Source organism: Xenopus laevis, chromosome 4L (genome assembly GCF_017654675.1).
Source record: "Xenopus laevis strain J_2021 chromosome 4L, Xenopus_laevis_v10.1, whole genome shotgun sequence".
NCBI classification, from domain to species: domain Eukaryota; kingdom Metazoa; phylum Chordata; class Amphibia; order Anura; family Pipidae; genus Xenopus; species Xenopus laevis.
In genome coordinates, this window is record NC_054377.1 from 80,245,041 (window position 1) to 80,261,422 (window position 16,382).

General features: G+C 38.9%; 1 protein-coding gene across 2 annotated transcripts in view; it reads left to right on the forward strand.

The window, feature by feature from the left end:
- The window catches only part of kank4.L (KN motif and ankyrin repeat domains 4 L homeolog), a 78,862-nt gene that overhangs the window by 14,870 nt on the left and 47,610 nt on the right, over positions 1–16,382 (forward strand). Inside the window, exon 1 of one of the 2 annotated variants that reach the window (XM_041590396.1) lies at positions 15,067–15,157. The exons of the other annotated variant lie outside the window; for it this stretch is intronic. The gene's annotated coding sequence lies outside the window, so the exon portion shown is untranslated. Of the gene's footprint in view, positions 1–15,066; positions 15,158–16,382 lie in introns of those variants that run through there. 2 annotated transcript variants of the gene reach the window in all.

A 16,382-nucleotide genomic window follows, 5' to 3' on the forward strand; every position in this document is an offset into this window, starting at 1 on the left:
AGTGAATATAATATAAAGGAAAATTAAACCAAACTTACCATGATTTTCCTTTCCTGGCCATTCTCCATGTCATCTAAATATGGGTTAACACCTCCCCTTTGACCCCAGACAGAAGACACTCCCCTCCTAAAAACTTACAGTCTTCCAGTAACAAGCTGCCAGGTTAATTAACAATAAGTAAAAGGGTGGGAAAAAAGTTGCTGACATGGAGAATCGCCAGGAAAGGAAAGTCACAGTAAGTATGATTTAATGTCGAATGAAGTCGCAGTGTTCATCTAACGCGACACGGCTGTCGGATGCAGACGCACTGTGCAGCGTCTGCATCTGACAGTCGAGTCGCGTCGGATGAACGCTGCGAAACCATCCAACGTTCCTGTTGCTTACCTTATTTCCGTCGCATTGTATTTGACACCTGCGAAATCGCTTGTGGAGTTCCTCCCTGATATTAAAATATGCAGCACTGATATATGAAATGGCCTACACTCTATAAGCTGGTAATAACCATATGCAGTGTCCCACTCAAACATAAAATGTTCCAGATAAGGAGGACTTACAACGACAACTCAGTATATTGAATTAATTCAATATATATAATCCATGGCCAGCAGCAGGGATACCAGGCTGTATTAGAATATTCACTGGCTTTAGACAAACACCCACCTGCTCCTGTGTTATACCGAGTTTAATTACTATGGCTCTATTGTACAGGGTGGGTAGATACAGTCATATTAAAAAGTTTGGGAACCCCTCTCAGCCTGCATAATAATTTACTCCACTTTCAACAAAAAATATAACAGTGACAGGGCTGGATTTACATAGCGGGTGCCCCTAGGCCTGCTGTCATTCGTCGCCCCGTCCCCTCCCCTTTATTTGCACAAATTTTTCAAAAACGATCATATCTCCCGTGCAACCCCAGTGTTTCTGAACCAATGTGGGTGTGGTTGGACAGCATGCCGCCCCTAAAATCCTGCCGCCCTAGGCCTGGGCCTTGGTGGCCTTTCCACAAATCCAGGCCTGAACAGTGGTATGTCTTTTATTTCCCAGGAACATCTGAGTACTGGGGTGTTTTCTGAACAAAGATTTTTAGTGAAGTAGTATTCAGTTGTATGGAATTAAATCGACTGTGAAAGACTGGTCGTGCCAAAATTTGGGTACCCTTGTAATTTTGCTAATTTGAATGCATGTAACTGCTCAATACTGTTTACTGGCAACACCAAATTGGTTGGATTAGCTTGTTAAGCCTTGAACTTCATAGGCAGGTGTGTCCAATCATGAGAAAAGGTATTTAAGGTGGCCGATAGCAAGTTGTGCTTCTGTTTGACTCTCCTCTGAAGAGTGACAGCATGGGATCCTCAAAGCAACTCTCAAAAGATCTGAAAACAAAGATTGTTCGGTATCATGGTTTAGAGGAAGGCTACAAAAAGCTATCTCAGAGGTTTAAACTGTCAGTTTCAACTGTAAGGAATGTAATCAGGAAATAGTAGGCCACAGACACAGTTGCTGTAAAACCCAGGTCTGGCAGGCCAAGAAAAATACAGGAGCGGCATATGCGAAGGATTGTTAGAATGGTTACAGACAACCCAAAGATCACCTCCAAAGACCTGCAAGAATATCTTACTGCAGATGGTGTATCTGTACATCGTTATACAATTCAGCGCAATTTGCACAAAGAAAATCTGTATGGCAGGGTGATGAGAAATAAGCCCTTTCTGCACTCATGCTACAAACAGAGTCACTTGTTGTATGCAAAAGCTCATTTAGACAAGTCACAGTCATTTTGGAACAAAGTGCTTTGGACTGATGAGACAAAAATTTAGTTATTTGGTCATAACAAAAATTTTTTGGAGTGCCCTCCCTTCTGAGTGGCCCTTATGTAAAATGAGCAGTAGTGTTATACACAGTGTGTAGCATAATACACAGTATACAGTTACCGAGTGGCTCCTAATAACCAGTATGGTATAACTAGTATGGCACACACACACAGTATTAACATACTAGACTTATAAAGTCAAATAATAAGTAAAACAATCCAGAAAGCAGGCAAGACTGTGACTTACAGTGGCAGCAGCAATTCGCAACAACTGAAATACCTGAATATATTCAATCTCCTCTAGTCTCTATACAGCAAATCAAGGAAGATCAAATACCGGTACACATACTCTACCCTAGCACAGAATCAGAGCCAGAAGCCTGTAACCAGAGCTTCCCCCCAGCAGGGTGTGGCTAGCATTGCAGGTATGTGGCTAATTAGCTTAGCATGATACTGACATGAGGTGGATCATACCTCTCAACATTTTGGAAATAAAAAGAGGGACAAAAAACTTGGTGCATGTAGCTGTGCAAAATGTTTTTGACCACGTCCATTTTTGTGGCCACACCCCCTAATAACCATGTTCATTTTACAAAATTTGGCAGGTTATGAACACATTTCTGTGTTTTTTTTGTTATTCCAGTTTTGCTAATGAAGGTGGATCGACTGTGAAGTCCTACCCTCAGAAAAAAATGAACTTACTGCCTGAGGTCCAAGAAAGAATACAAAAAATCTGTGTAAGGGGGTGGGAAGGCTTTAACGTTTTTGGGAGGGGAGTGTCTTTTGTCTGGGGTCAAATGGGAGGCATTAACCCATACATAGCTGACAGTGGAGTTGGCCAGGGTAAAATGTACTATTGCCTTTCATTGTAATAGTTATGTGCTGGCTATAGAAACACTATTATAGTTTATACAAACAAGCTGTGCAGCCATTCAAGGAACAGGCTACATACTGTAGAAGATAACAGATGAACTGTGTAGAATATCATTGTATTATATGATTAATTGTAGCTGTTGAAGGTGAAGGGCTGAGGTCCAGTGCAGGCACTTGTGTTGTTACCTACTTACCAACACAAGTGCCTGTCAGATGTGAATTGCAGTGTCCTGTGGCTTTATTCCTACCTTTTGGTGGAGCTATACTCACGACCTGTGTCCCTCCTGCTATTTAAAGGGGTGGTTCACCTTTGACTTAACTTTTAGTATGTTGCAGAATGGCACATTCTAATCAACTTTTCAATTGGTCTTCATTATTTATTTATTTTTATAGATTTTGAATTGTTTGCCTTTTTTCCAACTCTTTCACTGACCCCATCTAAAAAACAAATGCTCCATACAGCTACAAATGTATTGTTATTTCTACTATTTCTGTTTTGTCTTGGCTGAGATCCTGTTTTATGATACTGCTGGGTATTTACATGTTACAAGAGATTTACTCCAGTAATATATATATAGATAGTAATTCCTTATCTCCACATTTCTTCCTCTGGCAATAAATTTGGCTTAGACCAAGTTATATAAATTTTGATCAAGGCTCTTGATATTTGTTGAAGGAAATGAACAGGAAACTCCCTGGTTTTGATGATTCATGCCTTGTTTATAAATCTGTCTTTACACTTGCGAGTATTTATGCAGCTGTGGGGCTTGTCTGAATACCAGATATGATCTGTAAGATGCTCATTGTTGCTGGATACAAAATTCAAACGTATAATAGACACAGTTGTGCAAATATTATGCACCCTAGAGGCAGCTTTCAAGGGAAACTATAAACAATGCATGTGAACATTGAAAATATATGGTTTCTACATGTCTAAAGCAATTGCCAGAAATTAATGAGTTGTTGTTTGTGAAATTGAGTTTATACTCGTGCAAATATATTGAACTACAAATGTCATCGCCTAAATGTTATTATGCCACTAACCTGAACATAATGTTGAGATTGTGATTTATGGCTGGTAGGAGACAGCAGGAAATAGTGTTGCCGTCTTTTATTGGAAAAAAAGTTCCAGCATGTCTATCTCTGTAATCGTGCATCCCTATTACAGGACAACTAAACGGTTTTGTATCATCAGTCCCATGAAGAGCCCTCCCTTACTGACTGCACCATTGACAGTCCTGTTCCCCTGCACCTAATCGGACAGATACAGCAGTACAACAGGGTTGTCTGGCCATGTCCCTTGTCACTCCAGTGCTGGTTACTAGTCATAATTAGAAACATGCCACAATAACCATATCATCCATAAGTCTTCACTTCAGTAAAGAAGAATGTCCTTCCTGTTTTGAAAGATATTTTGTCACACTTGAGATCCCTTTGTCTCCAGGAAAAATTCGATACACAGGGGTGATCCTGGCACCTGTGCTGCCCGAGGAGTGGCTGGGTTGCATTGAAAAATTAATGCCTACCTGGAGCTGCATTTTGGCCTCCCTGGTAACCCACTGTGAGCTGCTGCCTGAATCAAGAATCTCAACTTGATTAATTGCAGCAGCTACTCTGCCAATTTCCATATGGAAATCTAAAAATGAGGAAATATTTAATAGAAGGTTGGATAATTTATCAGATAAATATAGATAAATCTCCATCTGTTTAATTTATGTGCGATATCTGTGTTTAGGTTGAACATTTTTATTTTGTTATTACTTAACCATTCATTTAATTTCCATCGATATACATATTTTTAATAAAGCTCTTTGTTACAAGTGATAGATAGATCAATGATAGCAAACTGTTTTGTTGTTATAAGTTTTGAACATTTTTGAGATTGATTTAATTCTCTTATTCACACATTGTATTCATTTATCTAGCAACTTTTATTGAGATTTTGCTATACAGGTATGGGATCCGCTCTCTGGAAACCCATTATCCAGAAAGCTCCGAATACAGTCACCTATAGACTGCATTTTATCCAAATAATCCAAATTTAAAAAATGATTTCCTTTTTCTCTGTAATAATGAAACAGTTCCTTGTACTTGATCCAAACTAAGATATAATTAATCCTTATTGGAAGCAAAACCAGCCTATTGGATTTATTTAATGTTTAAAGGATTTTCTAGTAGACTTAGGGCACACACTCAGATTCAAGTAGATTAGTCACCCGGTGACAAATCTCCTCTTCTTTGGGGCGCCTAATCTCCCCGAACAGCCTCCCGCCGGCTAGAATGTAAATCGCTGGTGGGATGGCACTTAGAGCTCTTCGTTTTCCGAAGTTGACCAAAGTTTTCTCGTGAGGCAACTTCGGCCGACTTTGGAAAACGAAGCACTCTGAGTGCCGTCCCGCGCGATTCTAGCCGGTAGGAAGGCAGTTCTGGGAGATTAGTCGCCTGAAGAAGAGGTGGTTTGTCGATGGGCGACTAATCTCCCGAATGTGTGTCTCTGCCCTTATAGGTGCAAACACAGTGGGGAAATATTTAAATTAGGGATGCACCAAATCCAGGATTCGGTTCGGGATTCAGCCAGGATCCTTCTGCCCGGCCGAACCAAATCATAATTTGCTGATGCAAATTAGAGGCGGGGAGGGAAATTGCGTGACTTTTTGTCACAAAACAGGGAAGTAAAAATTTTTTCCCCTTCCCACATCTAATTTGCATATGCAAATTCGGATTTGGTTCGGTATTGGGCCACATCTTTCGGTGCATCCCTAATTTAAATCTGCCTAGTTGCCATTTTCTTACCAACAGTTCTATGTTAACTTTAAGAATCATTAATTTTGTATCGGATGTTTAGATCATAAAGAAGAATTATATTTCAAATTAACTAGCTTCTCAGAATTTACAATGACACAAATTCACACAAATTACAATACTGTGTAATGTCTAAATGAGCCGGATTTTGGATGTAAAATTAATATTTATAAGACCTTCCCATACAAAAAAAAATAACACAAGCAGTTCTCAGCACAAGCAAAGAGAGATTACAGTAGGAATAGCCAAGCAACAGGAAAAATATTTGGGCATGAACACTTAAAAAAAAATGTGACCCAAGCCAGAACAAACTAATTGGTTACTTTAATTGGCTGCCTTTTATCTTAAGTAGTATTGCATAATGTTAAGCTCAGAAGAAGGGGTTGACATGTGGCTTTGAAACGTATAATTTTTAAACCAAGCAAATAACATATTCTTTATTAATGCAGATCTAACATGTAATTATTAAATGGCAGATACCTCTATAATCATCTTAAAGGGTTAGTAACACCTATATAAAAAGGATTTTTATGTATGTATTTAAATACAATATACTGTTACTTTGCACTGATAATAAATGTGCATCTGCTTTAGAAACTATAATTGTTTATATAAATAAGTTACTATGTAGTAAGGGCCACTCAAGATCAGTTAGGCAGGAGGATTAATTTGGCAGGTGGACTGCTTGGATTGGTTTTCCATATGGAAGTGTTACTTTGTACTTGGATTGTGTTATACTTTGGTCAGAAAATGTGAAAAAGGGAGGTTGCACTGTAGAATATTTTCCATGTACAATAGGACTGAAGGTAATGCACTGTTCAAGGGCAAATTCAAGTGTTCCTAGATGGGAAAACATAATTATAACTGGTAATTATGCATCTTATATCACCAGAATAGCTGACCACATGTGTTACAATACCAAGTTGAAATAAACATATGCATTTGTGTAAGAGGAGCTCAGTCTACACTCTAATGGCACATGTCAAATATTCTTCACTGATGAGTTTTAAGTTTCAACAAAGTTCTCAAACTGACACTACCAAATACAAAGCACTTGAGCATTTCTGGCTGGAACCCAAAATTACCAATGTGGTCACCCATTTAAGTGAAATGGAGGCATCAGTGGGGGTTTGGGCTCAGCTGACATACACCCATATGCTAGAACCCTAAAGAGTTCTACATTAACTAGACTGTCATTTGGTGGTCTGACATTTTACATGTAATAATGGTGAAGTTCATCAATGTTGCACATTTTCTGATGCATGTTATATATTCCACATGATGGTGAATAAAAGGGCAATTCACCGCCTTTGCAAAATGAGGCGGTACTGATACACCAGCGCCATCTATCTATCCCGAAGAGCAAGGGGTGTGTTTGCACACAAATCTCTAAAACAATGTTGACAACTGTGTTTGTTCTCTTAAATGACCCCTATATTAATTTTTTAAATCATTCTTAGTTGTATAAAATTTAGACATGTTAAATATCAAACGCTCAAATGTTCAAAAACTTGACCGCTTTTGGATGTTTGTCTGAACTTTAATGCACATTAAAGAGAATTAATCTTTTCATTCATAAGCATTCATTCATATGGGTCTCATGTGAACATAGTATGACGCCAACTTACCCAACTGTATTCATGTGTCCTTGAACGTTCTTTGAAAATAAATAAACATTTTCAAATTCTAAAAGTAGGGAATAATTGCATGGCCAATGGTGTTTTCTGTAAAAAATGAAATCCTGCTGACTTGCTGTTTGCTGAAATGAAGGCTAGCTGTTGGTTAGGAGAAGGAGTGCCTCCGGCATAGGTACTTTATGTACTACTGCTAGTAGCCCATTTTTTAGTTTATCTGAAGTCTATACTTATACCAGTTAGCTCCACTAATGGTTCTAGTTCCTGTGTTTGCAGTGAATAAAAAAAATTAAAATCATTTTGAAAAGAAAATTCCTTTCTGGACTGTAGGAATGCTGGCACCAAAACTGCCCACTTATAAATGACCCTTGAGCTTTTTCTACTTACTTATTATGTGCACTGCTTTTTTTAAATTGGAAGTTTGCTTTTAAACATGTCTGTGAAGCAGCCAACAAAGTAGAATGTCCTTTTGGAAACAAAACAACCCACTTATAAAAGGCTTTTTTTGTGACCATATTTATTGCAGCTAGCTTCTACATATTCATACAATTCTTGGATGACAAGATGCCTCCACAACTCAAGGCAGGACATATAGTTTAACAGGAATAGTTGATGCCACCAGAAGTCACAATATTGCTTTTTAGTTGATATGTGTTCATGTGTCTGGTTCAAAGGGTCAAAGATCTCATACTTGACCAACATTTAGAGTAAAATCTACAAGATACAGTAGTTGCTCATCTGACCCCACCTGAATGCATAAAGTATATAGGATACTTAGTCTATTTAATAGTTTTTTTGCAAGGAAATGAACATCTTTCATCAGGGTTGCCCCTAAGAAAGGATGACTTTCACTTATAGTTACTGCTTTTTCCAAATGCGTAAGATCACTGCTCTTATTACTTGTTCTAAATGCAGGAGCTTCATCCAATGTTGGTAATGATCATTTCCCTCTCATCTTATCCTATAATATGGATTTTTGTTGCAGTGGCACGGATGCAAATATTTCCTGAATGTGCCCATTTAGGACGCACCTAGAGATGCATTAAACCTTCCTGGTGGGTCATTTTGATGATTTAATAGTTTGCAAGTTCTTGCCTAGCCCTTCAATAAACTGTCAGATATGTTTTTGTATTGTTTAACAGTTGACTGCTGCTCTGTTTTTGCTGTTTTTTTCCACCCAACATGTTTTAAATCCATTAGTTTACTTCCTGTAAAGCCAAAAGAAGTTAACTAACAAATATTCCCAGGGAGGCCACAGCTATTTCTGGAACTGCAACAAAAAAGCTTTTCTATGCTGACTCCTATTAGTGTTTCCATTTAGAATCTTAGCACAAGGGACTAGATTTTTGTTTTATAAATTTAAAATAATTTGCTTAAAATTTGATCGCTAATATATCACTTTAGTAGTAGCACACTTGAAGCTGAAACTGATGCATCAACTTTTTATGGGTACATATTTAATGATGAATAATGATGAACAGTTTGATATTTAGTGATGGTAAGAAGTGTACTACAGAATATATTGTTTTTAATCTGGCTATTTATAATTTATATCTCTTAGATAGACTTCATGGAACAATCCCATTATTCAATATAAGTACCAAAGCATGGTACGAATCTGGTGGGAAGCCATTTGTATTTGAAGTGATTGAGTCTCAAGGAAAGAGCTGATAGGGTCACTTTCCCCATCCTTACATTATATAAATGAATCATATAATAACTAAATCACTAATAGCAACCAACCAGCGGCAAAGGGTAGTAGGTAGATCCAAGCTGAATGTGATTCATTACTCTTTCCAGATGGATAGGTTAACAATATAATGAAGTGATATAGGAAGTGTGTGATTTATATAACTCTAGCAATACACCATGTTGCTTGCATTATTTTGAGGAATAAGTCGAAATGTACTTGCAGCAGAAAAAATATTATAATTATTATTAGCATGTATTTTTGAGTGCCTACATAGTCCGCAGCGCTATACAATAAATGGGTTTGTACAAAAAACATACAGAATTTCATACATAGCAAGTAGTGACCAGTTACCTATAAAAAAAGGCAAAGCTGTCCCTACCCAAAAGAGCTTACAGTCTAAAAGGATTGCATAAGAACTCAATCATCTAATCTAATGATACAGCACACAGCGACTTAAATGATACATTCAATTACAAGTTGCCTTTCCTGGAGTAAAATTAAATGATATAGCAATAAAAATGTATCATATTACACTTAAGTGTGTCACAACAACAGTATAATCCTCTAGCAACCAGCACTTTCTAATAATAATCCTGCTGCTGCTATGGCTAATGAGAGGAGTGCTGAGTTGTGCAATGTGTCTGGCACTAATAAGATAAATCACTGTGAGCAAATAAAGATTTAGTGGCCCTCGGTTAAAGAACAATCACAGCAGATACATAACACCAAAGCCAAGGATGAGCAGAATAATATTTTAGTGACATAGACACACACTGCACAACCTTCTCACCACAACACAGCACATAATTATGACTAATTCTGATGAAGACAGATATTGTTGTGTGATTTTATATTAAGGTGATCCTACTACATGTATGTTCAATGTGGCTGAAAGTATTTAAACTATATGACGTAATCAAATAGCATTCCTGCAGTGCATGGTCAATCTTTGGATAAAACAACCAAAATAAAAGAATACACGATCCTTACATTTCTATGTATTGAACACCAATCATGTACCCAGTATTTTTTATAGCACAGGTTGTGGTGGGTCACCAATGCATTTCCCTTCTATCCTAAATATTGTTCCCCTATCTACAGCCTCCTCACAGTTCCCAGAACATCAAAGGCTTTCTCTTCTACACATATGTGGCTTTTTCCCATAGCTGGAGAGAGCTATCAATCCTTGTTGAAGCACAAACTGCTCTTACCAGCTTCTCTTGACTACCTTATATTCCTAGAACATACTCTGACAAAACTAGGCCTATCACTAACTATGTCTCTTTCACGGGGTCCCTGTATCCCTGACTTCACCAAGGTCAGACTACCTATTTGACCTTTCCTTTACTAGGCATAAGTCCCAGGCTCCCAGCAACAACCAACCTGTAGTTAGGTGGAAGCCAAAGAGGAAGCGCCACATCTTTCTCAGCACTATATCAAAGTGTAACAGGAAGTGGTCATCAACCCCTGGGCCAATAACATATATACAGTACGTAAATGAACTAAGCTAGATACAGTCCCTTCTGCCTAGTAACTAAGGAAAATGATCCTGTAGGGATTTAATGCCATAGGGGCTATTAACCCTATGTAGTTGCCTGTTTGATATAATTGGTACTAAAGGACAAGGAAACCCCCAGAATGAATGATGTTCAGTTTGAATGTTGCTTTAAAAACAAAGAAAATGTTCTCACCAATATTCTCTAGTGGGCAAGCATTCTTCTGTATCTTAGATTGAGAGAAGCTGATTTCAACAAGCTGTGCTTCGCCATATGTGAAAGTAGGGAGGGGTGGGTGTATGGTTGCTGGGTTTTCATTTGGAGGGTTGAACTTGATGGACTTTGTCTTTTTTCAATCTGATTTAACTATGTAACATTCATTGAAGTCTGGATTTCTTAGAAAGGCCAAGACTACGGTAATGGGCAGAATTCACAGGATTGCTACTGTAATACTACAGCGCTGCAAGAGGATCTGTTTTGTATCCATTTCTGCCTCTACAGAATAGGTGTGCATGCTCAAGAATAACTTGATGACAAAAAAAAATGACGTAGACAAATCCAGTATGGTAGGTGCAAGCGGATATGTGTGCATGCTTTTCAGATGTTGAGTAACTGTAAATGTATATCTAGTTTGCATAAAAAAACAGTGGTTTGCAAGGGCTTAGTTGCTCCAACGACTGGGTAAAGTGAGCATTGGGGGACTTTACTTGTCCTTTAAGGTCTGACCTATAAACCACATGAAAGATTTGCCCTACAACTTAACATGACTGTCAGAAGGAAATACTGCTGTATCCTGCTTTTTTTCATCACACTTTTCTTTCTCAGTGACAAGCTCTGTCAGGTGCAGATGCACAAAAACATGACACTGTCTGACTTTATCTTGTCAAATTTTATATTATGGCATGAAGCATCAGATTTGTAGCATCCCATTAAACACGTGCTTTGGTGTGGATTGGAATGGTACAATTTTGTGGATCCATTAAAAAAACATTTTTGGAAGAGGAGGAAAAGGGTTGCTGTTTTGTATGCAACACTGAAGGAATTCTGGGAAGGAAACCAAGGATTTCTCCTAAAATTTCCATTCACATGGAATACACTTGAGACTGGGTTTTAAACCACAATCAGGCCAGTGTGCTGATTGGATTCCCAACTGTAGATTGTTTTTGTGGGACAGATAACCAAGTCCCTTGTGTGATGTCATTGTTGTTTTATACTATTCCCGTATGAATCAGTAGTTTTATGTGTTGAAAGTGCAAAAAATCTATTTTGTTGTGCTTTATCTTATGATGAAACCCACACAACTGTGTTTTACCTGTCCACATTTATGGCAATGGCCTACACCAGGTCTGGACGGAGAATCAAAATAGGCCCTAGCATTTCAGAAACACAGAGGCCCAATCAGCCCCCCCAGCCTAATAAATAGTGATTGTCTATGGTGAATGACAGCAGCCCCTCTGGCATTTGCCAGAACCCACAGATTGCTAGTCCAGGCCTGGCATACACAATACTTTAACTATTTAGCTAGGCATTAGCTATAGGGTTTGCACATTAGTCTGCTTAAATTGACTAACTTGCACTAGAAGTGTCATCATCCAGAATGTCATTTTTTTCTGCACAGTTTCGCCTAATTTGTATCGAAGTGTGCACACAATTGCATGGCAGGCACATTTTTTGTACCCACAATTCATGCTGAATTGTGGGTAGAAAAAATATAAATTGCATTAAAAATTGAATGCTGCACTTGCACTTGACCCCGATTCAGCAGGGCGAGAGAGAGATTCAAAATAGGTGACATACACTGAGGCGCAAACAGTCCAGTCCAATAAATAGTGGCTGACTATGGCATTGTAAGGAGTGCCCGATTGCTCTCCCTTCCTCCTGCATCCAGGATGGCGGAACCCATAGCTATCACACGGGACATGGCTCCAGCATGATGTCATTGTGTTTTGGTGCCAAAATTCTAAATAAATAGATTATGTGGACCTTGGTTCAATGCTATGGTCCAATGCTATGGTCTTGCTTCAGTAAGTTCCTGGGTGCACTATATTTTGACTTATTCTTGATTCCCGACCCTTCCACTTTATTTCTGACTACACTGATCGCCTCAGACTTTTGCCTGGATTACGACTTCAAGTTTCTGACCCCCTTGCGTACCAAGACTTGGACTATTCTGCCTGTCTGCATTACTGCTGCCTCCTTGGTCCTGACTTCAGCTCCTGTAAGAGCTGTCAGGTCCTGAAAGGCATCGTACATCAGTGCCTCTGGCATTTGCCATTCTGGGCCTGGCCAATTGCCTATTATTATTATTTTTAGTGGGAACTGTAAGGTTTACGCCACACACATGGGCTTATTACTGAATAATGTGCTTTAACCCTTGTGGTTCAAAGAAAATAAGGCACATGGATCTCATGACTGCTCAGGGCATCGCTTTTCCTTATTTTACTTGATTGGTTAATAGAAAGGATCGCCATATGGGGTTTACCTTGAAGTGGTATGGTGTCTTACCAGTTTTATGATCATAACTTTGTAACTAAAAACCCCATGTTTTTAATACATGCACTTGCATAGATACTGGATTACATGTGAGACAGCGGACCAATGAATGTGCATTGATTAATTCCCTCTCTTTTGTATGCCTGTAGCTAAATTGGCCAGATCAGTGGCACTTCCATTGTATTTATAGATATTGACCAGAGAGCCATTCAAATACAAACCAGTGAATTTATTGAAGTAGCTTAACACTGCATTTTCAGAACACACTATATATATATATATATGCATCCAGGGCTGCCATCAGGGGGGCACAGGGGGGTGTTCCTGTACCGGGCCCGAAGGGGGCCCAGCTGTGCTGCACTTTTCAAAAGAGCCAGGCCCCCCTTGACAGCGCCGAAGCCGTGCCATCCTTCAGAAGTCCCGAACTGCCAAACAGCCAACCCAATTTTTTTTTAACTTGTAAGGGGTGGCTCTGGCACCAATGTTTTTTTAAAAAATATTCTCTGGGGCCCCAATTTTTTTTTTACTTGTAAGGGGGGCCCTGGCACCAATGTTTTTTTTTTTAATTCATAAGGGGGCCCTGACCATCAATTGCTTTTTATAACTTGTGTGTGTGTGGGGGGGGGTTACCTATTTTAGCGCTGATGTCTGTGTGGTCTTATAACTGTGATGTGGATTGGGCGGGATCTGGGGTGGGGCCTGGGATGGGCGTGACCCAGGGGGCCCCAAAAATTTTTTTGCATGGGACCCCATGATTTCTAAAGGTGGCACTGTATGCATCCAATGGCAGCAGCTTTAGGGGAGCCGCCCTCAGCTGGCTATATAGAAAATCGGCCTGGCACACCGCTGGAAAGTTTTGGTTAAAACCAGTAAAGGAGCTGATTAGGAGAGGTACCTGCCTGCCTGATGTCCTGTGTCTAAAGCAGCACCATACGTAAATACAACACTGACAATAGAATAGAAAAACAGTATAGACCAGTGTATGGCCATCTTAACAGCAGTGTGTGCCTTGGGGTTTTAAAGGGATACTGTCATGCGAATAAAAAAATTTTTTTCAAAATGAATCAGTTAATAGTGCTGCTCCAGCAGAATTCTGCACTGAAATCCATTTCTCAAAAGAGCAAACAGATTTTTTTATATTCAATTTTGAAATCTGACATGGGGCTAGACATTTTGTCAATTTCCCAGCTGCCCAGGTCATGTGACTTGTGCCTGCACTTTAGGAGAGAAATGCTTTTTGGCAGGCTGCTGTTTTTCCTTCTCAGTGTAACTGAATGTGTCTCAGTGGGACATGGGTTTTTACTATTGAGTGTTGTTCTTAGATCTACCAGGGAGCTGTTATCTTGTGTTAGGGAGCTGCTATCTGGTTACCTTCCCATTGTTCTTTTGTTTGGCTGCTGGGGGGGAAAAGGGGGGGTGATATCACTCTAACTTGCAGTACAGCAGTAAAGAGTGATTGAAGTTTATCAGAGCACAAGTCACATGGCTTGGGGCAGCTGGGAAATTGACAATATGTCTAGCCCCATGTCAGATTTCAAAATTGAATATAAAAAAATCTGTTTGCTCTTTTGAGAAATGGATTTCAGTGCAGAATTCTGCTGGATCAGCACTATTAACCGATTCATTTTGAAAAAAAATTTTTTTCCCATGACAGTATCCCTTTAAGTCTATATTAGTCACACAGCACCACAGCCTTTCCCCAGTCTCTTATAGGTTAGAATAGATGGATGAAACATCCTATTTTTCAATTCAGAACATTTGCTTTTGAAGATACTATATTGCTCCTGGTCAATTCTCAGACATAGAGCCAGCAGTATATTACTTTGAGGGAGTTAAGGAAAATAAAGAATGCCTTCTGCATACTAATGCACAGAGAGGCAACTGGAAGCCAGGCAAGCAGTCTCTGCTGATGGGGATTTTTTTTCTTCATCTTAACAATTTACAGTTTGAAAAAATACTGTGGTCTAAGTGAAGAATTCTGTGTGTCTGCAGTTAACCATTAAACAAGGCAACTTTTACATGATTACAGCATACACCGTTTCTTCTATTTACTGGAGCTCTACCTTATTTCCAATACCAGCACCCTGGAACACCTTTAATTAGTGTTTAAAAAAAAAAATATCTGACGTTGCAAAAATAAAACAAGTTAAACATTTGTTCCTGTATCCTACTCCCCCCCCCCAAAAAAAAATCTTTTATTTGCTCTACTGTCAAGGTCGATGGTCACCTGACAAAGCCCATTATTAGCTGGAAACTACACATTGCTGTCTGCTATAAACACCATAGAGCAGTAATGGAAACAAAGCTCCCTGTCAGGTATATGCCAAGCAGCTGCATTTCCAGGGCACATACATAGGTAAGAACATTGTCATGTGAAATGGGAACGTGTTCTCGACTGCAGACTTTTCTTCCCCACTGAGGATTTTCCTTTTCTCCAGCCACTTGCTGCAATGCAGAAGAAAATGACAGCCTCTAGCACACTGAGGTTCTCATAGTGTTAATGAGCAGTTTGTAATGTTCCCATTAATCATTTTTAGCTTGGATTGTGTTTATGCACAGGCAAGTAATTGCATCTCATTTGAGTACTGGCTTGTTAAATGTCTTTTATGTGTGAATGTTACGTAAGGTATGTAACTGGTAATGATCAGGCTTTGGGCTTTATGTATTGATTACTATTTTCTTTATGCCGTGTTTTTGTGTTTCGGTACTGTAGTGCATTGCAAACACGTAGCCTGTGATTAGCCAATATTAGTTTAGGATGCAGCCTGCTGTTTGTCTAAATCCCTAGCACTGCTTCTCCCTGGGGGTCTTTTTGTGCTAATGTACATATTTATGTTTATGTCTGCTGCGTGTTTCTATATCACACATCTCTGAGCGACATTCAAATGCAGGGAAAAACAAACAAGGTAACTCATACAATATAATGACAGATGCATCACACACAAACTAAATCTAGGAACTCATGTCTTCCCAAGAGCTTGCCCTCTAGGACACACATGAAAAGTGTATGCAGAAGAGAAGCATGTGTAGAGATATGCTGTTCATACAGCTGCTACACTGAATGAATACATTTATGAGTTGGGAATCTACTGCAGCTTTACCAGGCACATCAATTTACTGATGAAATGAAAGGAACTTGGCTTATTCGATTGCATCAGTTTAGACAGCTACAGCATACTCAATTTCCTCACTTGGGGATCATTTTCTAGCAATGATTGTAAAAAATGTTTGGTTTTAATCTTATTTCTTCCTTTTTTTATTTAAGAAATATTTGGTTTTCACTTTTAGAATTCACTTTTAGAATATCACCAGGGTTCCCTTGACATGAACTTTTAAATCAGTACTAATCATATTCCAACATGTTCTAGTCTTCCTTTACCTTGTTGCTTATATTCATTATAGTCATCAGTGACATTATCACCATTTCCTCTTCATTCAGCTTTTACTCCAATGACCTTTATAAACATCACAAAACTTCATTTAACTAATAGTGCCACAGAATAGCCATCTGGTGACTGGTACAGGTCTCCACTTTCCTTAACCTGCTTCAGTCCATTTTAAATGAACTGCGCTTCTCCCTT